This window comes from Falco punctatus, assembly GCF_963210335.1.
Source record: "Falco punctatus genome assembly, chromosome: 8".
Taxonomy (NCBI): Eukaryota; Metazoa; Chordata; class Aves; order Falconiformes; family Falconidae; genus Falco; species Falco punctatus.
The window spans coordinates 57177422-57190498 of NC_137588.1; positions in this window are offsets into that span (position 1 = coordinate 57177422).

The following is a 13077-nucleotide window of genomic DNA, read 5'->3' on the forward strand; positions in this document are numbered from 1 at the left end:
TTTCCTCCACATTTTGGAACTTCAGGAAGGCAGTTGTATGTCTTAATGGAAGTTCAGGAAAGGCAGCTGACTTTGAAGTGCCGTGTGTGATCTGTGTTACACAAGAAAATATTAGGAATTCATGTAAATGTTGTATGTCTCTCTGGGACTTGCAGCAAGGATTTTGGACTGCAATGGTCACATTGCACATGACAAAAATTATTATGGATTTCACAATGGGAATTTGGTGACTGTTAAATATATATCTACTTCCTGGATGTCATTGCATTAGTAAAGCTTAGGCATAGAAACATTTACAGAAAACAAACACAAAAGAATGACAAAGCTGAATCAAAATTGACCACCGATTTCAAACAAATGTGAAATGATATTTTCTATTCGTGGAGCTTATGCTGCTCTAATACGGAGTTGTGGCTCTTCGTAGCTTTGTCACACACACAGCTTAACATAGGGTCAATCTGATAGACTAATTCCTGGCATAATTTATATTCATGCATAATCTTTGCAAAATGTTTACTTTTCTCATCTTTTTTAAAGACTCATTTTAAAGGCCTGATGAAATGTCTTGTGCCTGGTAAAAATAGCTTGTCTCAGTGGGGACGAAGTTAATCGCTAGGTAGCATAATACCTTTCATAACTTTCAAATTAAATATTAAGCATTTTAACAATGTTTTGGCTATTCTGTCACAACCACCCTACTGTAGGTCATAGTAGGGCATCTGTCTTCAAATATCGCATGCTGTTTATTGCTGATCATCCTCTAAAAGACTGATTACTGCATTAAACTTAAACATAAAACTACTGGTATTGCTCTACAATCTACACAGCTGGAGAAATTAATCTGTTCCAGTTTATGATGAAGGGAAACTAAGAGCTACAACAGAACCACAAAGAGATTTTGTCGTGGACAATGCAAAAAAGCCAGCATTTTTCTGGTTTGCTTTTGCTTCTACCTAAACGTGCTGGTGCTAAACCCATACACTGCTCTGTCTTTTGCCCCAAGGGTCCCTTTGTGGCATATAAAGCACACAGGAATGCCAAGCTGTCTTAGTAGGTGGCACCACCTAGAAGATGCCAAACAGCTTTTTGTAGTTGTTTGCTGTTCCCTTGCAGCTCCTGTTTTGTCCCTACCATTATACTATTGAAGCACCAAAAAGCACTACACAAAACAATAGAAATCTGATCACATATAGGTTATTACATACCGTCACAATGCTAAAGAGTCCAATGCAAAGATGAATAAACTTCTTGTGAAGATGCTCATGCTAAGGTTTGTGATTTGTCATTGCCGCAGGTGTTATCTGTTAAACATTTGCCTTTTCCTACAGGTTTGCGTTTAAGGAATGAAATCTGGATGCAGAGACAGTCTGTACAGTATGTTTCAGTCTGATGTGACTGCCAGCCAGAATTTGCAAAGTGATGGGCCATATCTGATATGAAGCTTTATTCTACTTAAAATCTCCCTTATTTCAGGAAAACAACTAAATATTCACGTGCTCACATATTACTTGCTTCTCGGTTTTGGCAATTATGACTGATCTGCACCTACTGGGTGTTTTTTCATATGGTCACTGCACTAATGGCACTTATTCATTTCTTCAAATTAGTGACAGCTACTCTACTGAACTCAAACCCTATTCTGGTCTAAACCCTGGCACCAAAGTATAAGTAACTCATCCTTTCTCCATGCCTTCTGCATATTTGTACCTGAGATGATATACAGACACTGTATATTTACCAAGGGCTACTCCTGATGGCCTTTAAAACCATCCTAAATTTAAGCAGCGATCCGTGTCAGTAAGTATTATGCACATCAAATACTCTTGGAGCAAAACCAAAGTAAAATATGCTTTACCAACTTCATGCCTGTATTCCGTGACTGTGACACAAGGAAGCATAAATCTACCAGAGCCACAGGAGATCTTGCTCAAGTTTCTTTCATTTAGATTTACTAAAGATAACATTAAGTACACAAATTACTTTGATTCCCCTAAGAAATTGTAATAAATAATGTGTATTAGAAATAAAAACACTAACTGCCAAAATTTACTGGGACTTCTTTTTTTTGTGGGAATAAATGGCTCTGTCTTATTGCCTTAAAAATAAATGCACAAACCGTTAAACATCTGAAGTTTCTGTGGCATGAGGTGTAATAGTAAAGAAGAATGAAAAATGGTTTCTCTCTGCTGGCTATGCACTAGATACAAATCTAAGAAACGGTGCTTATGTCTTGAAGGAGAGTTAAAGATTGTATTTTCTTTTACTCATATGCTTACAGAATGCTTAAATGCTTACAAAAGCAGGCAGTAAGTATTGTCCAGTGCAAAAAGGCAACACGTGAATTTTCTCTGCATCACACTGTCTTGCAGAACCTCAGTCCTGAATACCATCTTTCTTCTCTATTTCCATCCCATACCACTGTGGGTTTTTAGGAACAAACCTTTGGTCTGCCCAGAATAAATTAATGTGATCTGAACCTGGCTTCCCACTTCCCTCTTGCCTGACTGCAATTTCCAGGGGCTGCCTGGTGCTCAGGGGCGATCGCTGGAGGGAGAGATGCCCTAAGAGCCAGACCCAAGCGGGGATTGCATCCAGTATTTGCAGTGAGAAGGCTCTGGTGGAAAAGGTTCTTGAAGGACACCTCAAGAAGGACACTTCAGAAACCTGTTCACATCCCTCTCTCCTCCCAGGCAAACTCCCGCCTACAGCCCGACAGCTTGGGCAAACTCACGGCACCTTTTGCATCAGCCGCGGAGACAGACTTCAAGAGCCGGAGGTGCTTCCGGCCAGTTGGCAATTAATTTGAAACAGATCCTGTAAATCTGTTGTTTTAAACTTGGCTAGCTAATTTGCATCCAGAGGCTATAATATCCCTGATCACAGTATTGTGACAGTTTCCTCCTAAAATCCCTGAAGCTCTAATTGAAAATAATCAGCGGTGGAAGTTGTCCTAACAGTCCGCATTCACTGACGTAAACAAACACAAGACTTGAAAGCTGTGAGCGCTTCTGTTTGCATCTGCGGCTCTTTCACCAAAAGGCATGTTGTTGATTTCATTTATTCCAAACACAGCATAAATGAATGCTTAATTTGGAAGCCTATAAATAATGAGCATGCTCAATTACAGCAGCAGCATCCAGAAGCAGGCTTGAAATGATGCTCCTGAGTCACTAATGCTATTAAGAATTTATATACGCTAAGCCCCAGACATACACACTCAGGAGTTCACAGGGAAGTGTGTTCCACCCACTCCAGGACAGCCCCCACTGTAGTTCAGGCACTAAGAGCTCTCCACAGCACAAAGCCCCTTTATGAATTATCCTCATTACTACAATAATCCTTCATTGGTTCTCCACAATGATGTTAAACACACGGTGAACTTAGCGCAATAGGAGGTGGCAAAGGAAGAACGACGCCTTTATCCATTTTCTTATAACTGCTGGAACAGGGTAAGGATCTGGGGGTATTCGGCTAATTTAAAACATTTTGCATAATCAGGAACGGTGAGAGACGCACAGCTTGTTACCACTGTCCTGAGTGACAGGCACCTGAAAACACACTCCTTTCCCGACATCTTTCTCAGGAAGAGACAAGTGGTTCTGGCAAACTATCTGAGACAGGCAGGCACGTAGCTAAGCTGAGATTCACATCCTTTTTGCAATCTCTCTGGACCTGTGGGATGACAGAATGTCACACGCAGAAACCAAGAAGCCTTGATGCATCGGGCAGGACCAACGTGTGCCTCTCAGTACATGTTCTCTTTCTGATTCCTACCAGATTCACCTTTCCTCATTGCAAAGTTGCACAATTAGAGATGACGCCTCAGCAGAGATGAACGCACAACCAGCTCATTTTCCCGTGCTCTGGTACCTAGCAAAACGCTCGGGAGCTGACCTCATGCTACTGAGCTTGTCTGATCGCTGCTGTGGCTGACATCCCGCTCACCAAAAGGAAATTGGCACTGCCAGGAGGAACGGGACGTGCTCCCAGCAAGCTGCAGCAGCATCAGCCATCTCCAAATCCAGCTGCAACGGGGCACGTACATCCTCAGAACCTTTACGGTTAACTCAGCCGTGCTGAGCAGGGGACAGGCACAGGGAATGGGATCGCAGCAGAGCTCACAGCACCTTGGAAGATACAAATTCCTCCATTGTTGGCGATTACTTCATTACTATAGATATATATTATATATGTAATATAGTTGCTGAGAGGCTTCTGAGAAACTTTGGGGGTTTTAAGAGGAAACTCTCACAACCCTATGATCAGGGGTATTACCTGTGCGCACTGAGGTAAGAGATGGGGGACACAGAGCCTGTGCCCTAACAGGTCCTTCTCCTTCAGGTGTAATTTCTACAACGCCATGTACGTTTTCTAAATTTAATCTACAAACACACTTCCACTTGCCAGCAGTGTTGTTCCCCTCCTCTTCCCACAAGCCTAGCCCTAGGCTAGCTGCTGCAGACAGGGCAGCTGGCCCCTTTCAGCCAGGCCCCCGGTTATCTTTGCTTCCAAGAGCCTGACAACAGCATGGGGGAGATGCTGTTAAGTCTGGCCCCTTTTCTTCCCCATGCCCTCGCTCCCAAAAGCAGGTCAGCCAGCATTTCTGCCAAAGACTTAATTGTACTTTCTCAGGACTAGATGCATTTCAGGCCCCCCGGTATCCCCACTGCTTGCCACACTGAGTAATGCTAAACAAAAATCCTTTACTTCTTAGTTGCCTTTCCCTCATCCGCTGACCTCTCTCCATTTTCTCTTCCTGTAATGAGGCAGTAAATGGATATTTTCTTGCATCCCTGATTTTTAAAGTTCTGCAACCTACTTTATAACACACAGATCATCAGAAGCTTAAAATTATTTTAGAAAGGACATAAAAATGCTTTTTTTTTTCTCCTCTGGACACACACAATCACCTCTTGATGCTTGGAGACCCACAGTACAGCAGACTTTTTGTCCTGAACAAAAGACACCTGGTTTCTTTAAGGAGATAAAGCTAGTGACTTCCCCTTGGTATCTGAAGACCATCATGCGGACATGCCAGCAGAGAGGAGAAAGCTACAAAGTGCTTGTGATTTGCCATAGCATGAATAAATAAATAAATAAATAAAGATACCTACAAGGGATTTCCTCTCCCAGCCTGGTACAGCTTAGGTATCCTTTCACGAGCTGAAGAGCAGAGATGAAAATCCTTCTCCTCTCCTCTACCTTATTCCTTTTGGCTGAGCATCTTTGCATTTCAAGAATAATGGGTGAAGACAGGTAAAAGTCAAAGTTGTTATCTGGGGGAGATAGGAAGGCAGACAGAGAAATAAAAGGGAGGAGAGGTAAGATGAAGGGGTCGAACGAGACCCTTCTTCTCCCAAGACTGCTGGAGGGTGGGCAGGCAGCGGGGAGGAATCGCGGAGAGCACGACTCCGAAAGTCAAAGGGAATGACTGGGAATGACTGACGACCCTGCAGAACTGAAGTAATCACAGCAGACAGAGCTGTCATATTTTATCTGTGCAGAGACTTTTAATTTTGGAAGATCTCTTGCCAGTCATGTTTTTAAAGGTATTCCAAAACAGCACTGCGGTGACCTTGGAGCTCACTTACATGGAGCACTCTCAAAGCACCTCTAGAGAAAACCAAAAACCTCAACTTTTTTGTAGTTTTGTGATATTGCCATATGAGAAAGGCATGTCTGGGGTATTACTTAATGGTTACAGGTTTTCAAGCAGTCTTTCAATTAAAATTTAATAGGACATTTATATTCTTTAACATCAAATTAATGAAATGGCTTCAAATGTAAATCCTAGATGGCAAAAATTCCTCTACATTTATGTCTCTGGATCTGCTAGCCAGAATACAGTGAAAATATTTTTAATCATCTGTACAGGTTGATGCTTATCTAGGAAATAAAGAATAATTTCAAAAATTCAGGGGGATCTGTAACAGAAATTTGCAGAGCTGTCACAAATAGTTTCCTCATGTTTAAGGAAGAGTGTAAACTGTGTTTAGTTCCACCAGATTTCCAAATTCCTTAGACTGAGGTCTCACACCAGACCTCCTTGGATCAATCACTGACCCCAAAAGTTATGGTCTGAAGACAACGAAGCTCAGAAGAGATTTGGGAAATTCCCACACAGCCCCCATAGCCTGGCAGCCCACCTGAGCAGGGGTTTTCAGTCCTGGGGTGGGGAATGGGAAAGCCATGCACTCACACTTAATGTAAAAGTCTCGAGGCAACAGGGTGTTTCTCCATGTGTAGCCAGGGTACACAAATAAATGAGACAAAAGATAAATATGGATCTTGGAACTTTCTGTACAGGGGAGGCTGTACAGGTCTGGTATCCCTGCAGCATTAAAACTGACAACAAAATTCCCCCTCGCCAATTTTCCTTTGGTGTGCAGAGCATGTAAACAAGACCCAGCTTACTTATTAGTATTAAAGAAAACAAAGCAAAATTGCAATTCCAGGAGGAAACTGCGCGGTGCCATTCCTCAGCTGTGAACCGAGCACTCATAACTTTCATTGCCAACAATCCATAAAACTCGCTGTCAAGCACTCAGTGTCCAGAAGGCATAAGAAGTGTCAAGAAATGTTTTATGCTGTTGCTAACACTCTACAAAAGGATTGATCACTAGATTAAACTAGAGAACAGGCTGGCACTCTCCGGAAAGAAATTTGGATGAGACTGTAATGGTAGGAAGAAGCAGGGCTTTGATTTGTGTAAAACAGGATGGATTAAAAAGGGTGTCCCCAGACTGGTTCTCACAATCAAAGGATCCAGACAGACAGATGGATGGAGCAGGAGCTGCACTGATTGCTTCCAGCCCGGTGCCTGATGGAGGGACTCTGGCTGTCAACAAGAGAGAGAACGCAGGTCATGTGTCCCAGCACTTGGTTTCAGCCTTGTCCCTCAATGAGATGCAGCGGGCTGGAGCACACTTTTCCTTGCTGATCTATGATTTGAACAAGTATTGCCCCAGGATGACTTTAGCTTCTGCTTGGGTGCCCATAAGCTCAAGAAACTGCAGGGGCAGACAGAAACTGCTGGAGGATGCATGTGTGCTTCTCCTACAGCTGTGTCCTTTGTCTCTTCTGTATGGGAAGAAGGGAGAAGGTACAGCCCTGCATTACCCAGTGCTTCTCCTTGGCCCAAGGCAATCCTAGCAACGTGTCAGCTTTGCATTACAGCAATGGCATCAAAGATCTGCAGTGCAATGGAGAGCAAGGCCTCCAGCTGGGAAGGATCTGTCCCTGGGCAAGCCAGCTAGGATGGAGCACAGCCACCAGGGAGGATTTTAAGGGAAGTGGCAAACCAAGAACGAGGGCAATATCGGCAACATTTTAGTACTTCACAAAAGCTCCAGGTAGAGACAAAAGAATGCTTCTGATGAAACAAGAACTTTAAAATCTGAACAAAACAAAATAATCCCTCTTTGGAGGCTACAAACATCTTTAGTTTCTCAAATCTGGATAGAACCAGAAAACCACCAAGCTAGAACCAGCAAATGTTGCACATCTTTCAGGAAATACTACCTTGGTGTATCCAGAATAGATGAAAGAAACCCAATTAAACTTGAAAAATCTGGAACTCTCAGATAAAATATTTTTGAACGCTAAGTGGAATTTGTGAAGCTCCATTGCCTTAACCTCCGCTAATAAGCTGCTCAATAAACTTCATGAAAACATATTTTATGTACTGATAGCATCTCAAAGTATGAAAGGTTTTGCAAGTTGTTCAGCAATCAGTTACCAGCTGGATTATGGTCCACTAATGCTGTTAGATTTCTGCAAGACAGAAGGCAGCTTTTCAACCATTTGTTATTTTAATGATGAGGAATCTCACCATAAGCCTTGTTAAAACTTCATTTAATCCATTACAAAAGAAACAAAGACATTTAGAAGTGAACATAAAAAAAATCTCAATCTATCAGAGCAGAAATTATAGGGTCTAGGGAAGCTTTTAAGGAGCATCCATGGAAGAAAATGGCCCTGCTAATTAAAGGACTGTATCTTTTCAGGTTTGACATTTAGGGACTGTCTTCAACAGGGACTGAACTACTCTGCATGATAGCACTCATAATGACAAAGAGAAAAAGGGAGAACCTTTACAAAGTCACAACCAAATCACTCCATCTATTCCAAATATCATCCGAACATTTGGAAGGGTGTTTTTTTTACTGAGTTTTCTTTTAAAAAAATGTCTCAGAGGGAACAGAGGGTGCAGCCTCTCTGCCCCTAGATCATGGGGAAATTTGTCCTGGCAGACATGACTTCTTTGGTTCAGTAGCAGTCCTAGGAGAGAACCCAGCAAGAGGTAAATACACTTCAGAAACTTGATCATCCTGCTAAGAGAGGTGGGAAGTTAAATTAGTTCAATGAATTTCATCATATACAGCCTGTGAAACTACGACTGCTTGATTTTTGCTAAGTCTAGGAGTATGACATCCAAAGCAAGCAGGTGATAGCTGCACTCCTTTGCCACTACTCTCTTAATTTGCAAAGTATTCTTGCAGACCTGGAAAAGGCATTTCCATGGTGTCCTCTAAAGAGGAGCAATCACGCCCTGGACTCCCTGGTACTTCTCTAGCATCTCCCACTCCAGATCTGCTGTGTTGCCTCCAATTCATCAACTGAGAAAAAACACACAATTACTAGAATAATCTCTTTTTATAATCTACAGAAAGCATCTGATTCAATGTATTATCTGAATGAACATTTATTTTATGGCTAATACATTAAAGGTAGAAAATGGTCATTTCTGAGTGCACAAAAAAACTCATTTTCCAAAGGACTGAACACTAACTTCAGCCCTTCAATTACCCTTACAATTCTATACCGGCAGAGCAACATGCCAAAAATTTGCAATCAGTAGTTCAACAAACAAGTCCAGATTTGCACTTGTAGGTGCAGGTGAAGGATTTACCTTCAAAAAGTGAGGCTGCTTACTGAAAAACACACTGAAATTCTGTAATCACTTTTTTCCAAGATTTCCTGAAGCAGCAATGTCATTTACAGCACAGCTTTCCGTATTCCAGAGAGGAGGGCATGCCATTGCAACTCTGGTGATTACTACCTCCGACACCAGCTCTAATGAAGTTCCCAATTACTACTGTAAGAGTTAGGCAAAGCTCCCCTTGAGAGTTTTTTTTTCCTTCAAGGATTTCCCCAGAACTGAGCTTATTGGCCAAGCCACCCACTAAACTGGGAGAAAGTTCAGGTCTGCCTCTCAGATCTTGATCCCATTTAAATTAATGATAAGGAAGAAGGTGTGATATATGATACTCATCTGCTTTCTTCTCTTTGTTTGAGAGAGATAGAAAACACTGGCTAAAGTTACATCTATCCTGAAGGCCCAAGTACCAAGAAATTATAAATAAATAAATACAGTTTTAATTTTGAATATGGCACATTAAATGTTAAATATCCCAATTCCATGTACAAAAAGAAATTGTGTTGCTTTGGGTTCTTTTGAAATGTTTTATGTAAAAATATTACTCAGCTCCCACACCAAACTAAAAGTTTACCAGATGTCCAGCTGTTTTGAGACCTTTTGTATTCAGCATGGTTTCCTAAAGAAACAAGGCTTGTGCAAATATGCTGTTTTTCTGTCTCCTTCCAGTAACATTTTAACAAGCTTCATAAGTTGTTTCTTAAAGAATTACTTTTTAAAGTTCCTTTCCCCGCAAGCTTGTAAAATATTAACATCTAAAATCATTTTACATAATATCTCTCTTGCAAGAAACTGCTGAAATGGTAAATTAAGTGCCATCTAGACTGGCTAAGGAGTTTTTGATAAGAAAGTGATTTTGAATGAAAAAATGGATACTTAATTCAAAGTCAATTAAAAATGGAATTATAAAGTATCTAGATGAGAATCACATAATGGATATCAGCACAAAGTCTATAAAGGAAAATCAAGCCTGAAATTCTTCCAAAGGGTCAGCAAAGTCTTGAAAACCAACTTTACCAAAAACTTCGACGATTTTAAAGCCTTTCCTGAAGCTTTTCATAAGACTTCATTAAGGAAACTAAGCAGTCATGGACTCAGAAACAGGAATGAGCTCTGAATCTTAGCTAAGACTCTAGTTTCTTAACTAAGGCACAAGATATAAGAAATGGCCATTTTTCATTGTAGCATAATATTAATAGGAGTTGTCCCAATCTTCTGTAATAAGATATTGGATATAATTTCTAGAATATGTAATTTTATAGATCAGATTCTGCCCTTTGTTTACCATAATAGAGGGAAATAATTTTTAAAGAACTAAATCTGTTTGCTCCCAAAATAATCAAGAATAAAGTTTAACCCAGAGTCCAGCAGAAGATCAAGCAAGAGAAGCTGAAAGTTAGAAGTTCTTGTAAAACCATACATCACTTCAGTATGACAGAGCACTCAGGGCAACTGCGGAATAGTGTGCATATGTGTAAATATTTTCTTTGAAAGCATCAAAATCCACCTCAAAAAGTAGTTGAGGTCAGTAATAACTGACCATTTTGCCTTCCCCCAAACTGTATACTGTTCTTAAAGAATCCCATCATTTCAGCCAACTGAACACGTCCAAAGATGCCCACCAACACAGACCACCTGCTAGGAACTGGAGAGGAATAAAAACACACGGCTTCTCTCTGTTACTTAACTGATCTACAAATGTTAGATCAAGCCCTTTTCTTCCAGCTGATGGGAAGAAAAATGGTCTAAACTAATTTTCATTTAAATTTCTTAATGCACTGCACCAGTTGTTTGTCACATCCTGACATGCTGTCATGTTGTTTTACAACATGATGTATTGTAACATGATATGAAGTGAACATATTTCATTTAGAGAAATGCACTAATGCCTTTAGACTCTTGAGGTGGTTGCATTATTTCTTAGCACCTGATCTAGATTTATTAGAACAGGTAGAAACATAAAGCAAAACTACCTACATTGCTTTCAAACTACTCTGGAAAGCATCGCTGCATTTAGTTTATGCACTCCAGAGGCGCAGCACGCTCATAGCCATCCCACCAAATGCAAAAAGTGCTTGACTATGCCAGGTATTGCACCAACTCTTTGCAACGTAGAGTCAATTTCTGTTTAGAAGAATCAAAAACTAAACTCTCCTGAAGACTCTGTAAAGTTCCAAACTCGTCTTCCTTCCTGGAACACGAGACGGTTTATTTTACCTGCACAAGCCCTTTTATGCATAGGTAGTGGAAGGGGTTACTCGTATTTATGACGACAGCAGTATATCATACTACAGAAGTTGTCACATTTTCATTAAAAGAAACTTCAAGAGAAGTCCCTAAACTTCAAGGAAAGGGGGTCATAGTTTTTTGAAGAAACCCCAAATAAATCCTCGAATTCCAGGTGAAATTTTAAAGTTGTTCTATCCACAGTCTATAGGATGACCCGGAGGGGCTGCCCGGTCTCTCTCCCGGTAACAGCTCCTACCCTTCGATTCTCCAGGGTTAGCTGCACACTGCATCGGTTCGGTTTGCTGCTCTGATGGAAAACTAAACTTTTTTTGCAGGGCTCGTGTTTAGTTAGATCAACAGAGAGATACGACTCACTGCGAGACTGCACACATGTTAAAGCTGTAGGAAAAGGGGGAGGAAATACATAGCTGGTAGCATGGGAAGAAAGGAGGACTACTCTTTCCTTGCTACCTGTTGCAGGAACTGAAATTCATAAGCACAAGACCGAAATTACATGTATTTTATCCCCAGGTATTACCAAGGGAAGGTATACACATTGTGTGCATCATCTTCAACTTTAATTAGAGTACATTTGTGAGTGATAGTTCGAATTTCAGTCAACCGCTACTATAGCCTTTTCCAATTGCTGTCATTCAGTAACTGGACTCATCTCTCATCGGCGCTGTTAAGTAGAAAGCTGACAGGTATTGAAAGACTATTCTTTTACTCCTACTACAAATCATATTTAAGACTCACAAACAGGGTTCTTAAAATAGCCACTAGGCTTTGACCATAGTCTGAGGAAGACCATAGTATAAACAACACCCCTTAATTTGTACAACTCACAACAGGGCTGCTCACTTCATCCAGGAAGATTCATTACACAATGGCTACTTAAATAACTAGATCAGTTACACGTGGTCCAGGGGATCTCTGGATTTAATGTTCACAGTTTCACTGAAGTAGACCATGCTCCAGCTAGATATCAAAAAGATTTGCCTCAACGACTGCCTCCAGCCCTCCTAATAGCAATGATTACAAAGGTGGCCAGTCAGCGGAAAGCTTCTTGAGGTGCTAGATAAAACACCTCATTGCTCTCCTGCTCCTAAAGCCATTACAATGTAATCCAAAACAAGTGGATTAATTGTGCTGATGGATAGGACACAATATAACTTTATATCTTGGAAACAACTTCAAGCAATACTGAAAGGGATACTCCCCGTGACTAATGAGCCGCCACCTAATCAGCACATCCTGCTGGACAGGAGATCAGCAGAAAATGCTACAGGAGGATCTCCAAAGGCAAGAGAAGAGGCCTTCTAAATCAAATTCACAGCCAAGCTAAAGAATCATAGAATCGGTTAGGTTGGAAAAGACCTTTAAGATCATCAAGTCCACCACTAAACTCAGGATGTCCCTTTGCAAGAAGCGGGGATTTCAGAGTCGAGATACACACTGGTGCAGTGGGGTAACAGAAGTGAAATTCAGCAAAACTTCACCAGCAGGACACGTTTAACTTTCATTCACACCAATAATGCTCGAGGTGGGCTCTGGAGGGAACAGAAAGCAACGCTGTGACCCAAGCCAGTCCTCCAAGCGCACTCCCGAGGCATCAGCCGCAGCCCGCACGTGCGTACCGAGCTATAGGAACTCACGCCCCATACCGGGACCTTTCAGACCAGTGTCTTACTGGGGCCACCTAAAACAGCAAAACTGCAGAACCAGAAAAGTTAACTGTATCTCTAAGACACACTCCACCTCCACCTTCAGCTGCTCTCTCACGCGGTTGTCCCTTCCAACCTGGAAAGGCAGATTGCTTCGGCTGAGAGCACTTGACAGTTGCCAGCCACCCTGACAGTGCAGACTACTGGTTTGGTGACATATTCTTGCTATCACCTGCAGAAATGCCC